Raw genomic sequence first — 26,877 nt, 5'->3', positions numbered from 1 at the left:
TCAGCCTGTCATCTCTTTCAAAGCTGTATAAAGGTACAAGAGATTCTAAATTATTTGGATTAGAGGTCTTGTCACTAGAGTTTAGGGTAGGGTAAGGCAATGGCATCCCACTCCAGTACTCTTGCCTGGGAAATCCCATGGATGGAGGAGCCTGGTAGGCCGCAGTCCATGGGTTCGCACAGAGTTGGACATGACTGAGCGACTTCACTTTCACTTTTCACTGTCATGCATTGGAGAAGGAAATGGCAACCCACTCCAGTGTTCTTGCCTGGAGAATCCCAGGGACGGGGGAGCCTGGCAGGCTGCCGTCTATGGGGTCGCACAGAGTCGGACACAACTGAAGTGACTTAGCAGCAGCAGCAGCAGGGGTTGAAATATTACACAGATTTGATATTTTCTTGACTAATGTGGTATTTTTAACAAGTGGCCTGATTGAGTTCTAACATTAATATGTTTGAAATTGTATAGATATTCAGAAAGAAGTCATGCATTCTTAGCTTACAAATTCCTTTTTGATGTTTTCAAGAAAAGGCTAGATTGATATTTAAAGTGAAGTTCTGGATACTAAAACTTGGCTTTTATTACTTAGAAACAAACGAATTCGAAGTCGTTTTCTTTTTCATTGAGTTGAGAATATATTAACTTGGTCTCATAGCACTATACACAGAAGAATAATCTTTTTGTTTCGGTTAGTGTCCTGTCTGTTTTTCCTTTGAAGCCCACATACTCTAACAATAACAAAATGAGGGTTATATGAGGGAAGATGGGAAAATAAAACAAGGAGTTCCAAAGGTGCCCTAGTGGGCACCCCAAACACGGGAAGAGGGACCCAATTATTATTTACTACACACACATTTTTTTTTTTACTATAAACTTTACATGAGCTGTTTCATTAGACTTCACAATAGTCTTGTGAAAATGGCATCATTATTCTGTGGAGAAAAAAAAAAAAAAAAAACTGAAAGCTAAAATAGTCCACTCTAGCAGACTCTAGTTCAAACCCTAATTTGTTGGAATCCACAGCCCATGGTCTCTCTAATAAACCATATTGCCTTTCAGTGGGAGAAAGAGGAAGAGAATAGAAAATAGAGCCGAGACAGAGAATGAGGAAGGACAAATCATTAGGTTATTACCATATATATATATATATATTTTAAACATCTGGGTAAGGTTGACTCCTTTGTGTGAACTTTGTGTGAATTTCTATATCAAAGTATATGTCAATTCTCAGACACATGCCAATTTCAAAATATTAAAATGTGAAAAAGTGTAATGTGGAATGAGGGAAATATGATAGTGAGAGGTGACATTTTCTCTATACTTGATAGAGCTTCCTTGACCCTGGATGTTGACAACTACTCATGAAAATGCCCTTGAGCTAATTAAGTAATGTTTCTCCCTTTCATTCCTAATACCTCTCAGGCTGTCCTTTGAGGAGAAAAACCCAGTAGGTGCATGAGGGTAGATTTTTATCAGTTGCAGAACACATCAGATGAAGCCACTGGTGAGATGAAACAGAGGGACGAACGTCATTACAGGCTCAGTATTACTCATTTGAAAGATCACATAATTGAAATTTTCTGAGATGCTCAAGATAATGTTTAAGTAAAAGAATATGCAATAATACTTTGAAGATAGCATATTTTAAAAGCATCATATACTATGATAATATTTAGGTATTATTTTTTCTCTGCTTGTATTTTATTAACTATCCCACTGACTTCATAACTAATGTTACAAAAAGGGCACTGAAAACATCTGCAGAATAATCTTCAGTGGCATATGGTATCTCTTTTTCACTCTACCACTTCATTATGTCAATAGAATTTAGATACCCTCTTGACAGATGTAAATTGCATTATGAAAGTCTCACACTTCAGTAGACTCAAATGACCTAAAAGCAACAGAAATGGTCATAGAAAACTGACATTCCATTAAAACTAAAGGTAAAAGTGTATTTTTCCTCAAAATTCAAGAATGTATGACTTAATCCCCTCTCTATGATATTCATTTAGATTGTCTCCTTAAACTATTAAGCATGCCTTTCCCCCTCAACATGAGGAATATAGTTTCCTAAAGAAAGTGACAAGAGTTATACACTAACTCTTCCTAATCATTACCTCATAATGCTAAATAAATCAAAACATTTTCTTCTCAAGTGAAACCTCAGTAAATTTCCTTCAAAAATCTTACTTATACCCCCATCACTTTGCTATTCTTTTTCTTGTAGGATACATGCTGAAAATGAGTCATAAATTTGAAAAAAAAAAAAAAAAAGATACTGCTTCTGTGTGTGTGTGTGTGTGTATGTGTGTGTGTGTGTATGTGTGTGTGTTGGGCAACACCTACTGTGCTGTGGACAGTGGATTAATAATGAAAAGGATTTTCGTAGGGACTATTAATCTCTTCTTTTCAAAGAATACACAAGAGCACTCTACTTTACTGTGACAGGAAATAGCTTAATCTCATTCCATCACATATTTTATCTAAGATTAAAAAAAAGAGTATATACAAACTGAGGGTCATAAATTTAAAGCTTTGAAGACTTGTTTAAAAACAGAATGTGATGGAAAAGTTTACCAGGTACCATAAACAGAACTAAAAGACGAAGGACTAGCCTATCTTTGGATTATTCTGTGGGAAATAGGTTTAAAATTTCTACTCACCTCATTTTCATTTATCTGGGCTATCGTTTGCAAGCTATGTATCCATCCAGTTCCTGTATTTTTAAAAAATCATGTCCCCAAATCAAAGCAGATATCTCTAAGTATTCACCCACTTAAGGAGACATATAACTTGCTTAACTTTGTGTTTTTAAGGACTCCTCACCACAGAAATTTATTGTAAATGAGAACTTAAGAGTTATTGCTGCATGGTGATGACCCAGAGAGATGTTATGGGGAGGGAGGTGGGAGGGGGGTTCATGTTTGGGGACGCATATACACCCGTGCTGGATTCATGTCAATGTATGGCAAAACCTATACAGTATTGTAAAGTAAAATAAAGTAAAAAAAAAAAAAAGAGTTATTGCTGGCAGTTTCTTGAAGTATACATTTTAGAGATATTTCATACTCAACAAAGTTCATCAAACTTATTATCTAGACAAAGTTAAAGCTCACGTATTCTGTACTACATAATGTCCACAGACGTAGGGGCTAGTGCGGTTGTATGCTGCAACACTTAATGACCTCCAGCTAGGACAAAATTTCATTCTTTAAAAATTTATTAGTGTTATATAACTGGGAGCTAACTTTGCTTCTTTTATATCTGTCAACTCTCTATTTATCTTACTGTCTCTAATTTATGGGGCCAGGAAAAATATTCTTCCATTTCAACTAGAATTTCCTAAGTACAGAAAAACAGTGAGTTCTCTGCCTACAGTGACAGTTTTGGGCCTAATTAAACAATGACAGTGAGTTAAATCCAAATATTAGTTGATGGGAGCAATTTGTTCATGTACTTCAATGGTGCATGACAATGAAGTCTGACAGAGCTTTAAACTGTACTATCATAAATCAACTTGATGATTCTGCATTTCTGAAACAGGAAACATAGAAGCTCTTTGAGATCAGATATTTCCTAAGAAAATAAAGTCAAACAGGGATACTGTTGGGAAGAAAGACATACTGGAAATGTTTTTTGCGCAATTAGCATTTTGGAACATTATCCATAAATTGTTACACTGTGCTGTGTGTGCTGAGTCGCTCAGTTGTGTGTCAAGCTGATTGTGACCCCCACAGACAGTAGCTCACCAGGCTCCTCTGTCCATGGGATTTTCCAGGCAAGAATACGCGAGTGGATTGCCATATCCTTCTCCAGGGGATCCTCCCAGCTCAGGGATCAAACCCAGGTCTCCCGCATTGCATGTGGATTCTTTACTGACTGAACTACCAGGGAAGTCTGAAGCAGGAAGAGGGGATTTTAAAAAGATTAAAAAAAAATATGAGGGGGCACAGACTAGTTTCAGGGTTAAAAAAAATTGTGAGTGTTCAGATTAACTTTGGGGACAACTGCAAAAAATCAGAGAATTTTTAAGAGATAATGCAATGAGTCAACAAGTAGAACATACTCTAACATACTTAAAGTTTACTGGAATTAAAAATTAATGGGCAAGTTTCTTCAAAGCAATCTATGCTATTGAGTAGACCATGTGCACTTTGGCTTTTATATAGGTAAAATATAATACTCCATTTCCTTCCAAATCCTTGATTTTGGGTTCTTTTTCAGCATCAACATATTCTTAATTCTCTTAATGCTGATCACCATATTTTATCTGCAGGATACAGGATGCTTGGGGCTGGTACACTGGGATGACCCAGAGGGATGGTATGGGGAGGGAGGTGGGGGGGGTGGTTCAGGACTGGGAACACGTGTACAACCGTGGCAGATTCATGTTGATGTATGGCAAAACCAATACGATATTGTAAAGTTAAAAAAAAATAATAAAAAATAAATAAATAAAATACAGTTTTAAAAATTGCTAAAACTTTAGATTTTTAATGGGGAATGACAGCAAATTTTTCCATATTTGTATTTTTAAATATAAATTTGTTTCAAGCTCAAATAAAAATTGAAATTGTTGAACGAAAAATAGTATCTCTATCGCATTCACTTTGGTTTTTAATTTTCAAATGTTATCACTGTTAAGAGTTTTATTGTACACTACTTCTCATTAATGTATATATAAATGAACACATATTTTTACTATTATTTTTAGTTCTTTGACATTCAGCTCTGCTCCAAAATTAAATAAGCATGCTTCTTTCTTTCCCTCATACTCCTTTAAGGAATATACAATACACACATGTACGTTATTGACAACCTCTATCTTTACATCTTTACTTGTGAAACCCTCATTTTCTATTAAAATATTCGAAGCATTTTTTGTTGTTGTTTTGTCTCCATGTTATAGCTTTACTAGTCAGGATAGGCTAAATGATGCTCCACTAACAACCAGTTCTACAGGAAAAATTATGTCTGATTTATACTATTGTCCATTGTGGGTCAGCAGGAGCTGCAGCTCATCATACTCATTCAAAGACCCTGATAAGCACCCCTATGTTCCTACAGCATCAGGAAGATCACGCAGTATTCTGGACACTGGCGCCTAAAACTTCCACCCGGAAGTAAGACGCATCACTTCTGTCCATCTTTCATTGGCTAAGGAAAGTTACATGGCCCATGGCTCACTTCAGAAATGGGAAATATAACTCTTTTATGTGACCCAAGAGCAGAGAGCTGAAAATATTTGGAGAACACAATTCGTGACTCTGTATTTTCATACATGTAATCTCTTTTCTGAGGTCATCTCTCAAATCCTAACCATTTTTTGGAAGATAGCAATATTTTGTAGTATTAGTATCTATCTTTACCCTCAAAAATGTATTCAAGGTCTACCTGAACATGCTACAGCAGCAGAATTTATTTATTTTTTAAAGTTGTTGTTGTTGTTGTTTTTTTTAATGTGGACCATTTTTAAAGACTTTATTGAATTTGTTACAGTATTGCTTCTGTTTCATAGTTTGGTGTTTTGGCCTCGAGGCATGTGGGATTTCAAATCCCTGATTAGGGATCGAACCCTGCACTCCTTGCACTGGAAGGCGAAGCCTTAACCACTGGTCCAACAGGGAAGTTCCCAGCAGCAGCAGAATTTAAAGCACTGAGAAATTGGTAAGGCTACTATTTAAAAAAAAAAAAAAAGTAAGACTGCACACATTCTCAAAATAAGGACATTTATTTCCAGTTGTATCTGCTTTTTTAAATTTTGGGACAACTTGCTGTATACACAGTTTCATGGAGTTCCTTCTTTTCTGTGATTCCTTACTTCTTTGTTGGGTTAGAAAAGGTAAACGCAGAAGACTTTTGACCAGCCTGGCCTGGCAATACGTGGCATGAGCCTGCTACATAGATCTTACAGACCCCAGTTATAACAAATGTTTACTGATTAGTGGTTAAATGCCTGATATATTTATTTTTAGACCAAGTTTTCATTTTTTCCAATCCAACTCACGAAATACGAAATCATATGTGAAACAGTCACACTAAACTTGGCCTAAAACAAAAGGCTATGAGTACAGTGCCTGGAAGAATGCTTATTCATTACTCCCTAGACTAGCATATTTCTCAGCAGAGAGAAGAGCATATACTGTAGCCATGGAAAATCTGGGGAACTGGAACTCTTGAAAATACCATTTATGCTACATCAAACTTGAGCCCACTCAGGCAATGTAAATCTTTCCATATGTGATGAGTGCTTGCTGCCCAGCTTCCAATTCTGAAAGAGACACTGAAAATATCCCAAATACTCCTTTTTAATTTATACCAAGAGTCTCCATCTGTCTTTATGCTTTGAGTTAAAAAACAGTTCTCTAATAAACTAGAAAGAGAGGAGAGCACAGAGATACTATCTCATATTTCAGGTATAAATTGAAACCATCTTCATATCCCAGAATAGATCTACATTCCAATAAAAATTAATTGCCCCTTCAATTGTAGATAACAACAAAACTAAAGATAGCCAAAACACAATTTATCTTGAATTTTGAATTGTATCCTAAAACTCTCAATGTTTTGGCCCAGGATAATATTATGGGGACCATTTTCTTAATCCAAAATCAAGACATATGGTGTGATGAGGAATGGTTTGTGCTATTGTATGGGGAGCAAGAGATAGTCTGAGAGCTGTAATAGAGCCAATAAATTGCCAAAATCCCTAAGGTATTTAGATGACTTAAAGCAGTGCTTTTCAAGTGTGACCCATGGACCACCTGCATCATTATCACCTGGAGTTTTTGTTAAAATACCTATTTCAGGGCCTTGAGCTAGACTAACTGAATCAGACACTCTGGACAAAGGCTCAGAAATCTGCTTTGTAGGTTCTTCAGGTGATTTTCACACCTGCTAAAGGAAATGTTATACTCTGAGAGTTCCTGAGAGAAAACAAGAGAAAAAAGAGTTTAAACATCAGGGCATTGGAGGACAGGCCAGGAACTCAGACAAGAAAACATCCTTATTTAGATCTTAAAGCAAGATGTAGTAATCTTGGAAGAGAAAGTATCAGGCTGATGCCACTTTAACAGGACGTCCCAAGGGGATTTAGAAGAATCCTTGACATTGTACCTAAGGAAGGTGGGTAATCATAATCTCCAGGAACAGCCTCTATAGGGAATGCATTGAAGTAGCTGCAGTAACTTCCCCATCCCCTATAACTTTCTGGTAGTCAATCACAAACATCAGAAGCCCAGAATAGGCGTTGTTGTTGTTGTTTAGTCCCGAAGTCCTGTCTGACTCTTTCTAACCCCATGGACTGGTGCCTGCCAGGCTCCTCTGTCCATGGGATTTCCCAGATAAGGATACTGGAGGGGGTTGCTGTTTCCTTCTCCAGGGGATCTTCCTGACCCAGGGATCGAACTTGCGTCACCTGCGTTGGCAGGCAGATTCTTTACCACTAAGCCACCAGGGGAGCCTTAGAATAGACAAAGCCCTACAGAATATCTGGTTTTCTCTGATCACTAACACTGGTCATATGCTTCTCTCTACTACCATGTGACTCACGGCTAGCCCTGCCCCAAAGATTTGAGATCTCCCATTGTAACATGAGTTCTTACTAATTTTTGGTGTCTCAGTTCCTAAGTCTAATCCCCAGGTGCTTAAGGAGCCTGCATTCCTACTTTACATTTTACTCATGAGAAGAGTCCTCTTTATGAACTCCAGTCAATCTGCTGACTGATTTCCCTGAAAACACAAGGCTGCTTGACCTGTTCGGCATCCCTCTTTGATTGCCTGCCATCTGATTCTCTTTGACTGACCGGACCTCATTTGCCATATTCTGGTAGCCCTGATGCTGACTGCTTCTCCAGATTATACCCCAATGCTGCTTAACCTGGCGGATGCAGTGTCTGGCCTTTCAGAAAAGATGATTGTTCACAGCCTGCATTTGACTGTGCATGGAGGGTTAATCTCTTGCCCCACCCATGCACACAAGTCTACTTCTGCACACCACTCTCTTCTGTCTGCACAATGAAAGTAAGAAGCTGGGCCATACATAGGCAGTTATCGAATTTTGGCTAAGAAATCCCATAGATGTCCCAGAAGACCAGTGAAGACCTAAACAGATATGAGTTAGAAAATTCTCCCATCAGTAAGTTGCATTACGAACTCCTCAGGGAGGCTCAAGAGGGAGGGTGTATATACATACTTATAGCTGATTCATGTTGCTGTATGGGAGAAACCAACACAATATTGTAGAGCAATTATCCTCCAATTAAAAGGAAAAAAGAACTCCTCAGGACTTAGATCTTTACAAGGAACTTCTTGGCAAGTACAGATTCAGCCTTTACTCTTTGAGTAAACCGTAAACTACTCAGAAAGCCAGTCAGTATCGTTTTTTTCCTTTCTCTATGGAGCCCACAGACTTGGAGCAGATTTTTTTTTTTTTTTTTTTGCAGCTTAGCTGTGTTTTAAGAACTTGGATAAGGATCACTCATTACCAGTATGGACTCAGTTTATAAGGCACTTTTTGACAGGCAACAATCCTGAGCACTTTACTAAAATTTCAGCATTTGCTCTGTGGCCCTTAAGAGAACACCAATAAGGAACAGAAAGATAACAGATGTTTCCAGTCCTTAGAGATCAGAATCTGAATGAGATGGAAACTAAAATATGAAGCTCTATGAAGCTGTCTCATGTAGAGATTCTCCTATAAGATTGTTCTTTTTATTCCCTAATCCTCTCACCTCTATGCAGAGCTCACGACCTACAAAGGTCACATCCTATACTTTGTCTTTCCAACCTTGATCTCCCTCCCACTTCACAGAAAAACAAGTATAGTTTAGACTTTTAAAATGATAACAAACATTATTTCCACACAGGTATTTTTTATAGTAACATAGACAAGAAAGAGCAATTGGTTTAAAAAATGATTTCTGTTGAAGGAAGGAATGGGAGTTCTATAAAATCCAGTGCACGACGTAAAACTTCTTTATTCTTTGTTACTGTCAAGTGGTTGATCTAGGATCCCCCCTTTCCTAGGAGCCATATGACGCTGTGGACATTTAGGGTTCCATGTCTGGGACGAGGGAGAGTGGGGACGTGGTCCACGGTCACCATGCACTGCCCACACAGGCTGCTCTGAGATGCTGATTTCCTCTTTCTTGTCTGTGGCTGGAGGTCAGTCCACACACCCTGGGACTATGTCCTCTTTGTCCTGACTCCTGACATCATGCTGCTCCTTCTCTTGGCCTCTTGGCTGCATTTACAGCATAAGGATCAGTTGGGAGAATGTTTTGGACATGTCTGCCTAAATACTCATGTCTAATGACCTGGCACCAGGCAGAATAGCACTAACACTGGTTCCAGTTTTATACTTCCATGCACTTCATATAGGAAGTAATTTATAGATTCCACTGCTCCCGTTCAGTCTAACTCTTTTGCGACCCCGTGGACTATAGCTTGCCAGGCTCCTTCTGTCAATGTGATTTCCCAGGCAAGAATACTGGAGTAGGTTGCCATTTCCTTCTCCAGGGGATCTTCCCAACCCAGGGATTGAACAGGTGTCTCTTATGTCTCCTGCATTGGAAGGTGCATTCTTTATCACTGGTGCAACCTGGGAAGCCCTCTCTTACATTTCCCCAATATGATCCAGGTTTTCAGGTCTGTCTCCAAGGTACCTGGTTCAGGGAGTGAGAGAGAGGATGCCAGAGCATGGAGCCCCTAAGTGGGTGAACCCACATCTTCCAAGCCTCTGACGTCCCTCTGCTTTCCTTTAATTTTTTCCTTTGGTCCCACTACCATGGGAATCATTATCTGCTCTTGGGGATGGGATAAAAGATCTGCTTTATTTATTTATTTTTGTGTCATTATTTTGATCCTGAGGATTTAAGAAGTTACCTTTTGAAACTCAAAAGCTGTCACTAACAAAGATATCTAAAACACTTCTGTCCGAATTAGGCCTTTCCTGAGGCAATATTTGTCATAAAACAAATGAGATTTGAGCAAGTACAAGAGAACAGACCATGAATGAATATCTCAAAATATTTCTTGAATGTTAACACTAAGTCTAAGCTTCCATCATATATAGGGATTGCTGAAACTCTGACAAAAGGTGAAGAAGCTAAAATTTCAAAAGTTTAATGAAACTATCCTTGACCCTAACCTGAGTGGCAAAAATGGTCATCAACTTTATCATAAAATCTGAGTAAATGTGGAATAAAATATATTTAGAAGAAAAACCTGGAATAATATACCCAGAGGGAAAAAGAAGCAATCTCATGGTGTTTTGCCTATGTCTTTTTATTTTCCAATGGACAGACCAGATGTCTAGAGGGACAGGCTGGCCCAGCCTTTCCATACCATTGTATGGGAAAACCTTACACAAGATTTATGTTCCTTGGTAACAAGAAGACTAGAGCAATACCAAGCCCCTAAATTTGGCATCTGTGCATCAGGCAATGTGCTGCACACTGGCCAGACAATCTATAAAACAAAAGCCTCCGGGAGCTTATGATTCAGTGGAGCTAGGAAAGTAAGCTAGCAAATAAGAAGTTAAAATGCAAAGCAATGGAAGTCAATGAAGAGGGCTGTGGAGTTGAAGTGCAGGGATGGGGTAAGGGAGAAAATCTCAGAAGAGGGAGGTACTGATTTCTGGAAAGACAAGACTGACCAACTGTCTTTCTAGGCTGAAAGACCCCACCTTGTGTAGAATATAACGCAGAGGGGAGGCTGCAGAGATGCTAATGCCAGGTGCATATATGAGAAAGTGTCAGAGATGGAGACAAACCTGCTGGGAGGGAGGGAAACAATCATTCTCATCAAGTCGATCATCTTGAGTCTTTTCTCCCAATCTCTGTGTGTGTTCGTAAGAGATTGGTTTTTCATAAATTTTTGCTCCTGTTACTTAAAAAAAAATTATTGGAGTATAGTTGCTTTACAATGTCACGTCAGTTTCTTCTGTACAGCAAAGTGAATCAGTCAAACGTAAACATATACATATATCCCCACTTTTTGGATTTTCTTCCCTTTTAGGTCACTATAGAACACTGAGTGGAGTCCCCTGTGCTATATAAAGTAGTCTCTCATTAGTTATCTATTTTACACATCGCATCAACAGCGTATATATGTCAACCCCAGTCTCCCAATCCATTCTACCTGCTGGTTTGCCATATTTCAAAACTGTATAACATAAAGTTCATACATTCTGAAATGTATGAGTTTATCTCTGGCATAGAGCCTGACTTCAGAGAGGACTGTGGAGCTTTGGGAGTTGCACTTTGCAGATAATTCACAAAAATTTCATTATTTTCTTTGCTATACATATATGACTCATTCTCATTTCAGGAGTTGAAGAAGTTGAAAGTCAAGCATATGGAAGGCTTTCTCTACCAAAAAGCAGCTCCTATGAATGAGAAAGAGATGGATCTTAATATACATACCGGATGCTAACAATTCCTGCTGACTCAGAAAGAGAGAAAAGGGGAGAGAAGAGTCAGGCTTATTCTTTGTGAGTTTGAGACTATTTGTTTCAATCAATATTTCAAGAAGTTGCCAGTATAAATGCAAGGTAGATGTTCTTCTGGAAGAAACATGTTGTGGACTTGCTTTATGATCATGGAAAAGTCACTTAGCCTACTTTGAACTGTTTTGGGCATTTGAAATGTGTGCGGGCTCAATGACAAGATCTTTAAGATCCCATCCAGCTTCCTTATTGTATGATTTGTGCAACTTCCATTTAGAAGTAATTAATGAGCTGATTAAGGAAATGAAATAAACCAAAGAACCCTTTGATGTTAAGAAAGAGCCCAAGTCCTCTGACAGAAATAATTTCACAGTCTCTAGGGGAAAGCCCTAAAGGAGACATTAGCATAGCTTTTAAAAAACTTTTAATATTTGACACAAGGGCAAATGGTCAGTGTGTCTACCCAAAGAGACAGGCATGTATCAATTTGGAAAACCCACATTACTCCATTGCTCTAGGTTAAAATTATAGTGAAATAATATTCCTCGAAGACACCTGAAAACCCTTAACCGTTACTGTGGAGTATTTCTGCCTAAATTTGACTATGTCCCTACATGGATTCTTAAATTCAAAGAAAGATAAGCAGTAAGCTAGATTTAGAAAAGGCAAAGGAACCAGAGATAAAATTGCCAGCATCTGCTGGATCATCAAAAAAGCAAGAGAGTTCCAGAAAAAACATCTACTTTTGCTTTATTGACTACACCAAAGCCTTTGACTGTGTGGATCACAACAAACTGTGGAAAATTCTGAAAGAGATGGGAATACCAGATCACCTGACCAGTCTCCTGAGAAATCTGTATGCAGGACAAGAAGCAACAGTTAGAATCGGACATGGAACAACAGACTGGTTCCAAATCAGGAAAGAAGTACATCAAGGCTGTATATTGGCACCCTGCTTATTTAACTTTTATGCAGAATACATCATGCGAAATGCCAGGGTGGATGAAGCACAAGCTGAAATCTTCTCATTTCTCAAACTTTGTGAGTCTCAAACTCACAAAGAATAAGCCTGACTCTTCTCTCCCCTTTTCTCTCTTTCTGAGTCAGCAGGAATTGTTAGCATCCGGTATGTATATTAAGATCCATCTCTTTCTCATTCATAGGAGCTGCTTTTTGGTAGAGAAAGCCTTCCATATGCTTGACTTTCAACTTCTTCAACTCCTGAAATGAGAAGATTGCTGGGAGAAATATCAATAACCTCAGGTACGCAGATGACACCACCCTCATGGCAGAAAGTGAAGAAGAACTAAACAGCCTCTAGATGAAAGTGAAAGAGGAGAGTGAAAAAGATGAGATGGTTGGATGGCATCACCGATGTGATGGATGTGTGTTTGAGTAGGCTCTGGGAGTTGGTGATGGACAGGGAGGCCTGGTGTGCTGCAGTCCATGGGGTCGCAAAGAGTTAGACTGAGCGACTGAACTGAACTGAACTGATGCAGACAAGGCAGGAAATTTATTATCAAAAATCCTGGGTAGACTTCTGGTTATTCCACTTGTTTGCTTTGTGACTATAAGGTTGAGTTGTAGAGAATAAAGAAAACCACATAGCAATATAAAAGCATTTATTTGCACCATGTAGTTTATAGTTATCAAAAAGGGGAAAATAATTGTTTAACTTTTCTTGTTCTCCTTTCTTAAAAGGAAAAAGTGAGGCCAGAACGCCTTTGTCTCAAAACGAAATGACACACTCATCACCACTGGCAATTAGACTAAGGTCATTGGTGTTATTTGGGTTTGACTTCAGTGTTGGGCTGTTGTTCAGTCACTCAGTTGTGTCTGACTCTTTGCGACACCATGGCCTAGGCTTCCCTGTCCTTCACCATCTCCCAGAGTCTGCTCAAACTCATGCCCGTTGAATTGGTGGTGCCATTAGACCATCTCATCCTCTGTTGTCCCCTTCTCCTCTTGGCCTCAATCTTTCTTAGCATCAGTGTCTTTCTTTTGCAACTTTAGTGCAGGTTTCTTCATTAAGCCAAATGAACTCACGGAGAATAAACAAGCCAGTCTCTTTAAGATTAATTGGATTTCACCTTTTAAGAATGTTCAATATAAATCTAATAAAATTTGCTCCTTTGAATAGGAAATGAAGGAAGGAATGTATGGGAAGTGTATAGAGCACTAGCTAGAATGCATACATGTTATTCATTATCGGAACTCTTATTTTATGTGAGAAAATGAAAGCTTAGAAATATTAAGTAGCTTGCATAGGATAGTACATGTAAAGTGTACCAGAGCTGGGGCCTCAAATCCTGAAATTCAACTCCATAGCCTTTGCTCTTAATCTTCTACTAAGAACTCACTGAAAAATTAGTTGCAGGAAAGACTATATAGAGGTATGTCCTTTAAATTGCCAGTGGTGCAGATTGGAATAATAATTAAATTCCAAAGAAGATGGTGGCTGTGAGAACAATGAAAAGAAAATGCTGAGAATGCGTATTTTTGAATACTGTAATCACCACCACCTGGCTGTATAGGAGGTGAGGAAGAAGATAAAGATGAAGGACTCCTTTGAGTGGAGGAAAGACATTGAGTTCGAAACACTAGAATATCTGAGACAGGTGTTGTATAGGGGGCTCTGACCAGCGGGGCAACTACTTAAGAAATAATATATAGGTGAAATGGCATGGCTGTGTTCCAAGAAAACTTTATGAAAACAGGCAGAGGGCCAGATTTGGCCTATGGACTGTAGTTTACCAACCCTCATCCTAGATAGCTCACAGTAAGAGGGAATATTATGGCCATTTTGCTTATATTAGCCAACATGCCTATAGGCCCATCTGTCACTGGCCAGGAGTGAAGATGTCGTATAGGCAGGCACTGGCACAGGAATGGGGGTAGTGGGTTATAATAGCAAACCTCAGAGTCTAGTATGGGAAAGAAACAGAAGTAGGAATTCCCAGCTTTGTCCCCAACTCATTAAAAATGACTGAGTCTACATACAAAATATACCTTTCCAACATGAAAATACCTTTTTTGATACTATGTATAGTCAATTTGGGACTAAAATACAGCCCAGTTCCCTGCCAAGACAAAGCATTGTGAATCCAGAGGAAGGGGGCCTTTAAAACAACTTGTACAAAGTGTGAGTTGGAACAGATCTTGCTGACCTGATCTCTAGACTGGGCTTTAAGATGAAGCCATGAGACTGGATGCAGTCCTCTGAGGAAGGAAGTATAATAGGGGGAAATCAAACAATAAAACAAACACAGAACCAGGAAGTGGCAAGAAGACAGGACACCTCTGAAGACAATGAAGGAAAAAGGGAGGGAAGTACAGGCCAGTATCAGATCCCTAATACACCAGGGAAGAAGTATTTCAAGAAGAGAACACAAAGGTAAATAGTATAAATGGCAGCAAGGGGGAGGTAGGTGCAAAGATAAGAAGCTGTTGGATTTAACCATTAAGTCAGCCATCATTAGCAACCTCTGAGAGATTCTCAGTATAGTGATAGAAATAAATGTCCAATTGCAAAGAGTTATATAGACTCAGAAACTCCAATAATTTGGCCACCTGATGTGAAGATCTGACTCATTTGAAAAGACCCTGATGCTGAGAAAGATTGAGGGCAGGAGGAGAAGGGGATGACAGAGGATGAGATGGCTGGATGGCATTATCGACTCAATGGACATGGGTTTGGGTGAACTCTGGGAGTTGGTGATGGACAAGGAGGCCTGGCATGCTGCGGTTCATGGGGTCATAAAGAATCAGACACGACTGAGCAACTGAACTGAACTGATAGAGTCAGAGGGAGGCGAGGAAGCAAAGGCAGAAAATACAAATTTTTCTTGGCACCAAAAAGAGAAAACTTGGTTGAGAAAGCTGAGTGTGTGTTCGTTCAGTGTAACAGAGGCCTGAACATCGGTTGTGCCCTGAGGAAAAGCAAAGAACAGGTAAAAGGACATAATTTATGAGGCAAGGCCTGGTTTCATCTTCATAAATATTTTGTTTAAAAGTTCCATAAACAGTAGTGGCCCAGGAAATGCTTCAGCAAATACTCATTAACGAAACGACAGCTATTTAAAAATGTTCCCATAGCTGTTATATGTTTATCACCCCTTGTGTAATAAAGACTTCTGGCATGGAATTTTGAGTTCTTTCTTTAGTATGAGAACGCTTCCGTTCCCTGAGGATTTTCAGAGAATAGGGTACATGGTTGACCTCTTACTCAGACAGAAGGAAATTATGCTTTCACCTCTTGCCCCTGAATAAATTTATCATCCAGTCATTACTTCTTCTGGATGAAGATAGAAATTAGACTGAAAGCCAGAAGCCTGGATGCTAAATGAGTAATATTTCCGGACTTAGTTCCCCTACTCTGTAAAATGAAGGATTTAGACTTGCTCATTGCTAAGTCATCACAGCTCTAAAAGAACCAAATGAACAGAAAAGACATATGTAAATCAATGCTTATTCTTATTTTATTTATCACAGAACATGCTGAAACAATGCAGGTCCCTAACAGTGTGTGTGTGGGGGGGTGTATTTTATTATGTATGGTATAGCCATAGAACAGAGGATTATACCCTTGTCAATGATTTGTTTTCCAAGGTGTTCTGAAGATATAGAAAAAGTTGCCAATAAAATGTTACATGAAAAAGGTGGAATCCAAATTTGCAGTGTGAAGCCAATTTTGTAAAAATAAGGTGAGACAGAATATTGGTACCATATTATGAACACAGATACAGGAGGAAATCTAACAATAGGAATTACTCTACTAAGAGAGTGAAATTCGAGACAATTTATTTTCCCTTTATATTATCATTCTCTTTATAATCCTCGTAATAGTCAACTCCCTTGTGAGTTAGGAAAGGTATTTTACACTTGAGGTTTACAGGAAGGTCACTTTCATTTCCATTGTACTCAACTCTACCTAAAATGTAGGAGGAGGACCACTGGGTACTAACTTTCCTGATGGACTAGCCCTGTGCTCTGGAGAAGGACTACAGAAGATATGCTTGATATTAAACATATTCAAAAGCAAGTTGGTTGGAGATAGAAGATACAGACAAATGAAAACTGCCCCTCAGAATTATTATTTTCTTGTTAATTTGGAAGTGAAGTGAAGTCGCTCAGTCTCGTCCGGCTCTGCCTTCCGTGGGATTTTCCAGGCAAGAATACTGGAGTGGTTTGCCATTTCCTTCTCCAGGGGATCTTCCCAACCCAGGGATCGAACCTGGGTCTCCTGCATTGCAGACAGACGCTTTACCATCTGAGCCACCAGGGAAGCCCTGTTAATTTGGAAAGATGTCAGTATTTTACCTAGATCTTCATAACGTCTAATCTTTATTTGTTTAAAGCTTACCAAAATAATATTTGGCTTTTAAAATTGTCTTAGACTCAGCCATTTTTATTTATTCTTCTGTTTCCACCCACCCTTCTCAACTATTAATACAGCAAATGCTAGCAGCATCTTCTTGTAGCAAATGCATTATCAGTTCCACAATGCTTTCAGCGAAATCAACAAACCAAAAAGGGGTATTGGAAAATGGCTGATACCTCCATGTCCTCCAACTCTACTTTTCAAATTATTATTGACAATAGGCACCTGATGCTCTTTCTTCATAGCAATTTACAGTTCCAAATTACTCATTGCTAACAGCAATTTCATAATTTGTTAAATGGCATTATAAAATGAAATTTTCATGTTTTAGCATGCTCCAGCAGTGAACTAAATAACAAACACTTTGATAATAAAATATGAAGTAAAACATATATGTTTTTTGGATCATGTATTTGTTAACAACCTTTTAAGTTATATTCACTTAACAAACACTTAGATCTGCTGCTGCTCAGTTGTATCTGACTCTTTTCAACCCCATGGAATGTAGCCCGCCAGGCTCCTCTGTCCATGAGATTTCCCAGGCAAGAATACTGGAGTGGATTGCCATTTCCTTCTCCAGGGGATCTTCCCAATCCAGGGATTGAACCCATGTCAATGATGTCTCCTGCATTGCAGGCAGGTTCTTTACCTGCTGAGCCACCTGGGAAGCCACTTATTGCACTAAAATGTACCAAAAGAATCTCGGACTTTAACCACATCACCTCTTCAACTGTCTAGAAGTATTGATTTAGTTCATCAAAAAAGGCCAGTATATAAGGATATAGTTCAGTGGTTTGAGCATCTTTTCTTTCCTGAGAGGCTACAATTGAAAATAAGCTAAATGCAGATTTTTATCAGAACAAATCAATTATTTCTCTGTTCACCAACTGAAGAAATATCAGTAGCTTCTCTCTCTAGTTCACATCCTACAGCATTAAGCTTGACAGCCTCTTGGAAAGTATACATCTTGCCCACTGAATTCTAGTTCAAGAGGGGCTAGCTTCTGAAGACTTCTGGAGAATTCTCACAAGGTTGTGCAAGAAAAAAAAAAAAGGATACTGATAAGGCACTGTGGACTTCCCAGGTGGCACAGTGGTAAAGAATCTGCCTGCCAGTGTTGGAGACTCAGGAGATGCAGGTTCAATTCCTGGGTCAGGAAGATCCCCTGGAGCAGGAAATGGCAACCCACTCCATTATTGCTGCCTGGAGAATCCCATGGACAGAGGATCCTGGTGGGCTACAGTCTAGAACGTTGCAAAGAGTCGGATACAACTGGGCATGCAGGCAGACACATAGATATTATCAGTGAACACTGTCACATGTTAATTTATTTCAAATCTTCCTTTCTTTACTAATTTTAAAAGTCATTTTCTAAATAGAAGCCTTCTCAAGTGTGCCTTTCTAACGACACTGAGTTTTCAGTGATTTAAAGTTTAGGTGTTCATGTCAATGTATGGCAAAACCAATGCAGTATTGTAAAGTAAAATAAAGTAAAAATAAAAATTAAAAAATAAATAAATAAATAAAGTTTAGGTGTTGTGGTAATATAGTTCTCACGTAAAATGTACCTTGTGTGTCAAATTTTCTAATTAGGTATGAATGTGAAAATTAAATTTTAATTAACCTCAAATAGTCAAGTAGCGAAAACTTTTACTGAATTTACATAGTATCCTTTCCATTTGAAAATAACTCATCCCATTTAACTGAAAGTAGGGGGCAAAAATAAGCAAAATTTGCACTTTTTAGATAATGTTTCTACATTTATGCAGACCCTAAATCCACTGCTGCAAACAAAAGATAGTCCCTAGTTCACTGTTTCAAACAGAAAGAGTTTGTCATATATATCACAAAATGCTTTTACACCTAGGACCAATTTCCGCAGCGACTAGGTGAACCTTTTTTTTTTTTTTTTAATAGTTTCAGTTTGAAAAGGGCCTTCAATACAAAAGACCTCACACCATAATTCTTTATAAAGCTCTATGATCAAGGAATTAGCAGTGGATTCTTATTAAAGCTGGGATGTAGAACTACCCTGGACTCAATTTATAGCTTCATGTATTGTCTAACATATCCAGTTTTAATTTCTTTTTTGTGTCAAACAGAATTAATGATCAAGATCACTGAGAAACCAGTGATCCATTTTGCTCGGAAATGTACTACATAAAAAATGTGGGAAGATAAGAAAACATATATTCAGCTACTAAATTCAATGTTTTATGGCATTTTCAGCTTAGAAAAAGCTGTAAGTAAGAGAAAGATGCAGTTTTTAAAAACCAAGATATAATGGAGACAGTTAGCTTTAATTTCCTCTTTTTTTCCCTAAAGTTTCATCAGCACACAGAAGATGACAATGATCATTTTTCCTTTTCTCTCTTTTCTACCAAGCAGTATGCTATTTCTCAGACACACATGCCTGTGAACAGTATATGTGTGAATGGGGCTAAAATAGTGTACTTAGTACTTGTCCACTCATGCACGCTCAGTTGTGTCCAACTCATTGTGACCCTGTGGATGGACTGTAACCTGCCAGGCTCCTCTGTCCATGGAATTCTCCAGGTTAGAATGTTGGAGTGGGTTTCCATTTCCTTCTCCAGGAGATATTCCCAATCCAGGGATCAAACTCTCATCTCCTTATCTCCTGCATGGCAGGCAGATTCTTTACCACTGTGCACCTGGGAAGCCCAGTATTCGATTAATACTAATTAATATTATAGCCCCCTTGAAATTGGTTAGTCACTGATTCCTTGACACATGCCTCCGGTAATTGTGTAAAAAGGAAAACAAACAGCACTTTCTGTATCTGATGCAGGAATGAGGTAGTTATCCCAGAGCCACTTCCATGGCAACTTCTACAGAACACAACTAAGAGTTTGGACACAAACCAAAAGCCTCCTAAGCACCTAAAATAGATATCACTATGTCTGTGCACTTTGGCTCTGCACTTTGCTCATAAAAGATTCTCTTGGGTCTTTGGATAAAGTTATAGCCTCTCATTCCTTCCATATTTTTTTTATAAACTTGTTTATTTTCTGGTTTTCTTGTGCACAGCACAAATGACATGATCATTACAAAGAGATGGTTGAAGCTGAAGAGAGTTATTAGAGGAATACAAACTGTCCACACAAGCAGGTAGAGAAATCACAGTTCCATATGGATGATGAACACAAGAAAAAAAGTTCCATAAAAATAATACAATTTTTTAAAGCACAGTAATTATGTGACCTTATGACGTAAAAAGGATGGCCTTACACATCACAGAATAGACCCCGCAAGTATTATTATGTTATAGAATAAGTCTATGATGTGTATTCATGACGACAATACTGAGAAACTCACAAAACTTTGAATTTAGTCCTCTCCAGAGAGAGAGTAAAATATTTAAGGCTTCCCAGGTGGCTCAGTGGTAGAGAATCCGCTTGCCAATGCAGGAGACTTGGGTTCTATCTCTGGGTTGGGAAGATCCCTTGGAGGAGGAAATGGCAACCCAATCCAGTATTCTTGCCTGCGAAATCCCATGAACAGAGGAGCCTGACGGGCTACAGTCCATGGGGCTGCAAAGATTTGGATACAGCTGAGCACATACATAGTATTATAGTAGATTTCAGAAAGATAACTCTCCAAAAAATGGCTAACTTCTCTCTAAACTTTTGGAGTTCTCAGTAGTAAACTTCTAAGCTCTCCTTTCTGGAAAGTCCATAGATAGAAAACTCCTTAGTTCTCTGTTACTTGTTTACTGACCAGCAGCAAATACTATATATAGTATTAGTTAACCAGGCCTCTGGGGCAAGAGGGACATCTCAGATGACAGTGGTCCATGGGGTCTTATCTGTCCGCTCCACTGCCAGGTGGGCTCTTCTGCTCTGAAAACCCCTTCAGAGCTCAGTGATTTGAACTCTTATAGCAAACATCACCCTTGGAAATGCTGTCCCTTTAAGGTGGATGAACTTGATTATAAACTTCATCCAAAAATTAAAAAAAAAAAAAAGAAAGTTTCCCAAAATTTGTAAAACTAAATGGGGGTAAAGGGAAGGAAGGGTTAAAATGAACAAGTATAGAAACAAACTAAAGATAAAACTCCAGTTTAAAAACTCATGTTTTCCAGGTCAGATACACCAAGCTGTGATGAGGTCAGGGAGACTTGACCCAGACAGTTAAAGGGTCTGGGCTTGCCCTATGCTGGTTCCCTTATCTGATTGACTCTATAGGTTCTGCAGTTCAAGCTGACAATGGATTAACCAATCTCTGCCCCTCTTCCCCAAGTCAAGAGCATTCTGTACATTCTATAATATTAAAGCATATCCTGCTTTATTCAACCTGAACAATAAAACATAAAAGCCATCCATGACAAGACTCAACAAAGGACAAAACTAAACTAAGATTCAATATAAAATAACAACAATTATTAGTTTCCTAAAAGCAAAACAAGATCTTAGCAGCTTCAACCAACCACAGCCACAAAACAATACTGAAACGCTCAAGAGCTAAGATATTTTAAGAGTGTGTTTTCTCTCAGAATAGAGGCAGAGTGGGAGAAAAGGGTCAGATGATCACAGAATACTTGTGGCTGAAAGAAATGAACCTTGAAGGAGATTTCTATGAGTTAAAAAACAGTACCTTATAAGCAACTGGTCTGGTCTACTCACAGCTGTTTCCAGTGTCGACTCTTGTTTAACTGTCTACTGACTTCAGTTTAAAGTTGTTGGCAAAAAAGTACAGAGCTTGTCTGGAAAGTGCTGTTGGGACATAAACCATTCCTTTCAAAGCGGTGGTAGCTGTATTAAGTTTTCTTGTAGAGGGGGATAGAAATCCTTCCTGTAGCAAATCTTCTTCCTCCTTCCCCTCAGACTTAGTCAGTATCCTCCTATCCCATATATTGAAGAAAGAGACAGAGAGGGAAGAAAAAAAAAAAAAAAACCCTGCCAGGAAATATACCTTAAATAATGTAGTATTTGAGCATTTAGAAATAGACCAAAAAAAAAAGGGGGGGGGGGGTTAAAAATGAGAACCAGAGAAAGCACATCAGGATCTTAAATATAATTTAGCCCAATGCCTTCACTTTGTAAATGATGTAAGTGATGCCTAGAGAAAATATGATTTGTGCAAAGTCACTCACGAAGCTCATATGTGTCAGCTAAGAACAGTTATTGGATTTCACAACTCCCAGTTCAAGGCTTTTTCTATTACGCTATTGTACCCTAGGGGAAATGGTTTACCTTTTTCCTCTGCATCCTTATAGAATACCCGCATGAGCTGGCAGGGAGAAGTAATACAATGTCAGAACCACCTGTTCTCACAAAAAAAAAACAAAAAACAAAAAAACATTTCCCTCCACTTCACAGTCCTTAATGCTGAACATCTCTGTCTCTAATGTCTAATTTCTTCTATATTTAGGAAATAATATTTTCCTCTGCTGATTTTCCAGAATATTTTTTATGTCTCAGGACTCGCCATTTTTCAGGGGGTCTGAAGATCCCTTAGTCCTTACAGAGGACTCCTGGAAAGGACAGAGCTGTGACAACTGTTAGAGTAAGTAGTTGTTACTTGGCTCTTGAATCAGAAGCACATAATCATTACCAAAAATCTCTGCTTCTAAATTGTCAAAAAAAATTTCACCATATATACAAGTTTATTTTTTAATCACTTTTGTAAAAGATCTTTTTTATGGGGACCATTTTTAGTCTTTATTGAATTTGTTACAATACTGCTTCCTTTTTTATATTTTTGGCCATGAGGCACGTGGGATCTTACCTCCCCCACCTGGGATCAAACCAACCCACTCTACATTGGAAGATGAATTCTTAACCACTGGACCACCAGGGAAGTCTGCTATTCTTGGCTATGACTTTTCATATATTTTGTTAAATATAAGATAAACATCACAATAATTTTTATTTGGTACTGTGACATCACTTTTCCTACTTATATATGAGAAATTATTTTTCTTGAACTGAAGGGATGATTTCTTTATTATAACTTTTAAAAAAAGTTTCCTTTTGAAATAATTCATTCACTTACTAAACAAATATTAATTGAATATTTATAAACCTACCTCATCCTTCCCTTGTGGAATATAATAACCAACAAGCAATAGCTTTTTCAGAGAAGTGCATAATTTTCAAATAAAATCAAAGGGTTTAGATGGGAAGTAAGGCCAATTTTCTATAATGTATGTTTTTTTCATTCCCACACATCAACCATGTGCCCAACATTTACTTACATTCTACCTATTGAGTCGTTCACTCTCAAAAACATCCATTCTAGGGTCAGATAAGCCAAAATATGAAGTGGCGAGGCTAAAATTGCTCTGGTCACTACTGATCTTTCTATTTGATGTGACTTCTTAAAATATTAATGTCAAATCAACTTTACATGCTATGACTCAAAGACACAATTAACTAAATTCTGACATCATTAAAGACCATTTTCCAACTTTTACTCATTCCTTATCTCAGAAATTCACTGTTTCATTTTGATATTTCTTGTCCACTTTTAAGATCCCATTTATCTATGCTTGTCCTGGTCTTTGGCAGAAAGCAATGTAATTGTGAACAAATACTTGTGAAAGTATACTTTTTAAAATGAAAATTGGATTAGATTTTTAAAAACATTTTCCAAAGTGTTGAGTAATTAACACATACCGTATAAATCTTCCAACCTTGACAAATAAACAGTTGATATTCAGAACATGTAAATGTTGAGAGAGAGATCTTGTAAAATATACTCTGTGCTTCTTGACACAATGGTAGATACTATTTTCCCTTTGTTCTTAATTAATCTTGCTTGATTGGGCTCTAAGAAAATGAAAACCCCACAGACATTAACATCTAATCTACATTTATACCTGACACGACTATGTCAAATACAACAAGAGTTTGACACACAGATGTGTATTCCTTGGGTTTACTAAAATTTTTCCATATTTTTCCTTTACTTCTTAAGCTTTTACTCTTTATTTGAACATTTGGCCTTTTGGATGTTAAAGGGGCAGGAAGGAAGTGTGAGTAAAACCTTAAAAGAGAAGTAGGCTGTGAGGGGACACAGAGATTCAGATGGAATGACTGACGTCAGGGTGATTCAGGGCTGTTGAGTAGACTCAGGGGAAAAAAAAGGTGTAGAGAGAAGTCACGTATCAGCAGGTTATTTAGAACAGAAGTGGGTTGAGTCATAGACAATAGATTATAGGTACTGATTTCAGGAACCAAAGTCTCTCAAAATAGGGTAAGCAAAGAAAGAACCGGCAATTTTGGTGACCAGTGCAAGCAACAGGAAATTGGCCCTCAAACTTACTTTGTAATTCATAACCCTGTTCCTTTCTCCCCATTGAGAGGGAAGCAATTGCTGTCAATATGTGAAATTTAGCACCATCTAAAATAACACAGTGGTATACAATCATTTTAAAAAATCCTATCTCTTTATATTTAGGTCCCTTGGACATACTCCAGGTTGCCCTACTCTGGGCATGCTCTGAATTTCAGAATCCCTAGGTAAGTTTAGAGGGGAAGAATTACTGTGTTATGAAGATGGAATCTATGGAGTTGAATTCCACTGATGGGAGTAGCACTTAGAGCAGAGGTGAACTCCAGGGCAGATTGTATTAACACAGGCAAGGCCGTCAGAATTCTCCAACTCTGTCTCCTCCTCTCAATTTTCAGGTTTACAGTAAGGTTTGTACTAAAGAATCCCAGAGAGCAGTTTTGTGATAGCAGGGAAGGGAAGTGATCACGTGAACAGCTGTTAGATTATTTTGTGTTTGGGAAGAGTTTTCATAGGTGAACATTTTTAACTGTCCCAGGAGACTGATGCACATAAAAATTTCAAGCATCATCAACTCTCTTAAACTAGTTCAAGCTCCTGCTTGCTCTGTTGCCTTCTCTGTTCACAGTCCAGTCTCCTCACAGCAGCCAGAGTCACTGTTCCCCTCTTCATCTCCTCTGTTGGTTTCCATCATCTCCTGCTTTATATCATCCAACGGGTTCCCATCATCTCTCTCCTTCATTCCTTTCAGTTTCCCATTATCCTCTGGTTCACACTGTTCAATCGTTTGCCATTATACCTCGCTTCATCCCTACAATGGTTTCCCATTATCCCCTGGTTCACACTGTCCAAAAATTTCCCTTCATTCTCTGCTTCATCCCTACAATGATTTCAGTATGGCCAAAATCAAAGGCCCTCGGTATAAATCCAAGTGCCTAGCCACAGCCTCCTAGGCTCTTCATCGTTTTGTCCCCATTTATCTTTCCTACTTTCCTAAATTCTGTTCCATTTGTCTAGAAAGTGGCTCCCACATATCTTCACAGAACTATTCTCTTCTCAGCATTCAGAGCTCATTATAAATGTTTCCTCTCCAGAAAAAGAATATCCTGACCACTCTGGTTAACCATCCTCCCGACCACATACACACACTTTCTCTACCTCGTTTCTCTACTTTGGTTTTTCTTCATAGCACTTACCACTATCCAAAATTATCTTTGGTTCTTTTTTAGTTATTCATTCATTTAATTAGTTTAAATATGTTCACTGTATTTCTTCTAGAATAAGCTGCTATATAATGCAGGGAGCACAGTCTGGTGCTCTGTGATGACCTAGATGGGTGGGAAGAAGGGAGGGGATATATATACACATATATATATAGTTACGTGTATATATATATATATATATATATACACATGTATGACTGATGCTATGTGTATATATATACACATGTATGACTGATTCAAGTTGCTGTTTGGAAGAAACAAACAATATATTGTGAAGCAATTATGGTTTGATTTAAAACAAATAGAATAAGTTTTATAAACTTAATTATAAAATATTATCAGAAATGTATCAGTTCAGTTCAGTTCAGTTGCTCAGTCGTGTTCGACTCTTTGCAACCCCATGAATAGCAGCACGCCAGGCCTCCCTGTCCATCACCAACTCCCGGAGTTCACTCAAACTCATGTCCATTGAGTCGGTGATGCCATCCAGCCATCTTATCCTCTGTCGTCCCATTCTCCTCCTGCCCGCAATCCCTCCCAGCATCAGAGTCTTTTCCAATGAGTCAACTCTTCACATGAGGTGGCCAAAGTACTGGAGTTTCAGCTTTAGCATCATTCCTTCCAAAGAAATCCCAGGGCTGGTCTCCTTTAGGAAGGATTGGTTGGATCTCCTTGCAGTCCAAGGGACTCTCAAGAGTCTTCTCCAACACCACAGTTCAAAAGCATCAATTCTTTCGCGCTCAGCCTTCTTCACAGTCCAAATCTCACATCCATACATGACCACAGGAAAAACCATAGCCTTGACTAGATGGACCTTCGTCGGCAAAGTAATGTCTCTGCTTTTGAATATACTATCTAGGTTGGTCATAACTTTTCTTCCAAGGAGTAAGCATCTTTTAATTTCATGGCTACAGTCACCATCTGCAGTGATTTTGGAGCCCCAAAAAATAAAGTCTGCCACTGTTTCCACTGTTTCCCCATCTATTTTCCATGAAGTGATGGGACCGGATGCCATGATCTTCGTTTTCTGAATGTTGAGCTTTAAGCCAACGTTTTCACTCTCTTCGTTCACTTTCATCAAGAGGCTTTTGAGTTCCTCTTCACTTTCTGCCATAAGGGTGGTGTCATCTGCATATCTGAGGTTATTGATATTTCTTCTGGCAATCTTGATTCCAGCTTGTGTTTCTTCCAGTCCAGCGTTTCTCATGATGTACTCTGCATATAAATTAAATAAGCAGGGTGAGGGTGACAATATACAGCCTTGATGTACTCCTTTTCCTATTTGGAACCAGTCTGTTGTTCTATGTCCAGTTCTAACTGCTGCTTCCTGACCTGCATATAGGTTTCCCAAGAGGCAGGTTAGGTGGTCTGGTATTCCCATCTCTTTCAGAATGTTCCAATTTATTGTGATCCACACAGTTAAAGGCTTTGGCATAGTCAATAAAGCAGAAATAGATGTTTTTCTGGCGCTGTCTTGCTTTTTTGATAATCAAACAGATGTTGGCAATTTGATCTCTGGTTCCTCTGCCTTTTCTAAAATCAGCTTGAACATCTGGAAGTTCATGGTT

General features: G+C 38.5%; 1 protein-coding gene and 1 non-coding gene across 4 annotated transcripts in view; both read right to left on the bottom strand.

Moving 5' to 3' along the window:
• Nucleotides 1–26,877, bottom strand: part of ARHGAP24 (Rho GTPase activating protein 24) — a 574,044-nt gene that overhangs the window by 199,591 nt on the left and 347,576 nt on the right. The window contains exon 1 of one of the 3 annotated variants that reach the window (XM_069594608.1): nucleotides 21,447–21,719. The exons of 1 other annotated variant lie outside the window; for it this stretch is intronic. The gene's annotated coding sequence lies outside the window, so the exon portion shown is untranslated. Of the gene's footprint in view, nucleotides 1–21,446; nucleotides 21,720–26,877 lie in introns of those variants that run through there. One more of the 3 variants, XM_069594611.1, reaches the window with a different exon arrangement.
• On the bottom strand, nucleotides 16,665–16,736 carry TRNAC-GCA (transfer RNA cysteine (anticodon GCA)). Its single transcript has one exon. It is a non-coding gene; the product is annotated as a tRNA-Cys (tRNA).

This window comes from Ovis canadensis, chromosome 6 (assembly GCF_042477335.2).
Source record: "Ovis canadensis isolate MfBH-ARS-UI-01 breed Bighorn chromosome 6, ARS-UI_OviCan_v2, whole genome shotgun sequence".
Lineage (NCBI taxonomy): Eukaryota > Metazoa > Chordata > Mammalia > Artiodactyla > Bovidae > Ovis > Ovis canadensis.
Note: the sequence above shows the minus strand (reverse complement) of the source record. Positions and strands in the feature narration are given on the sequence as shown.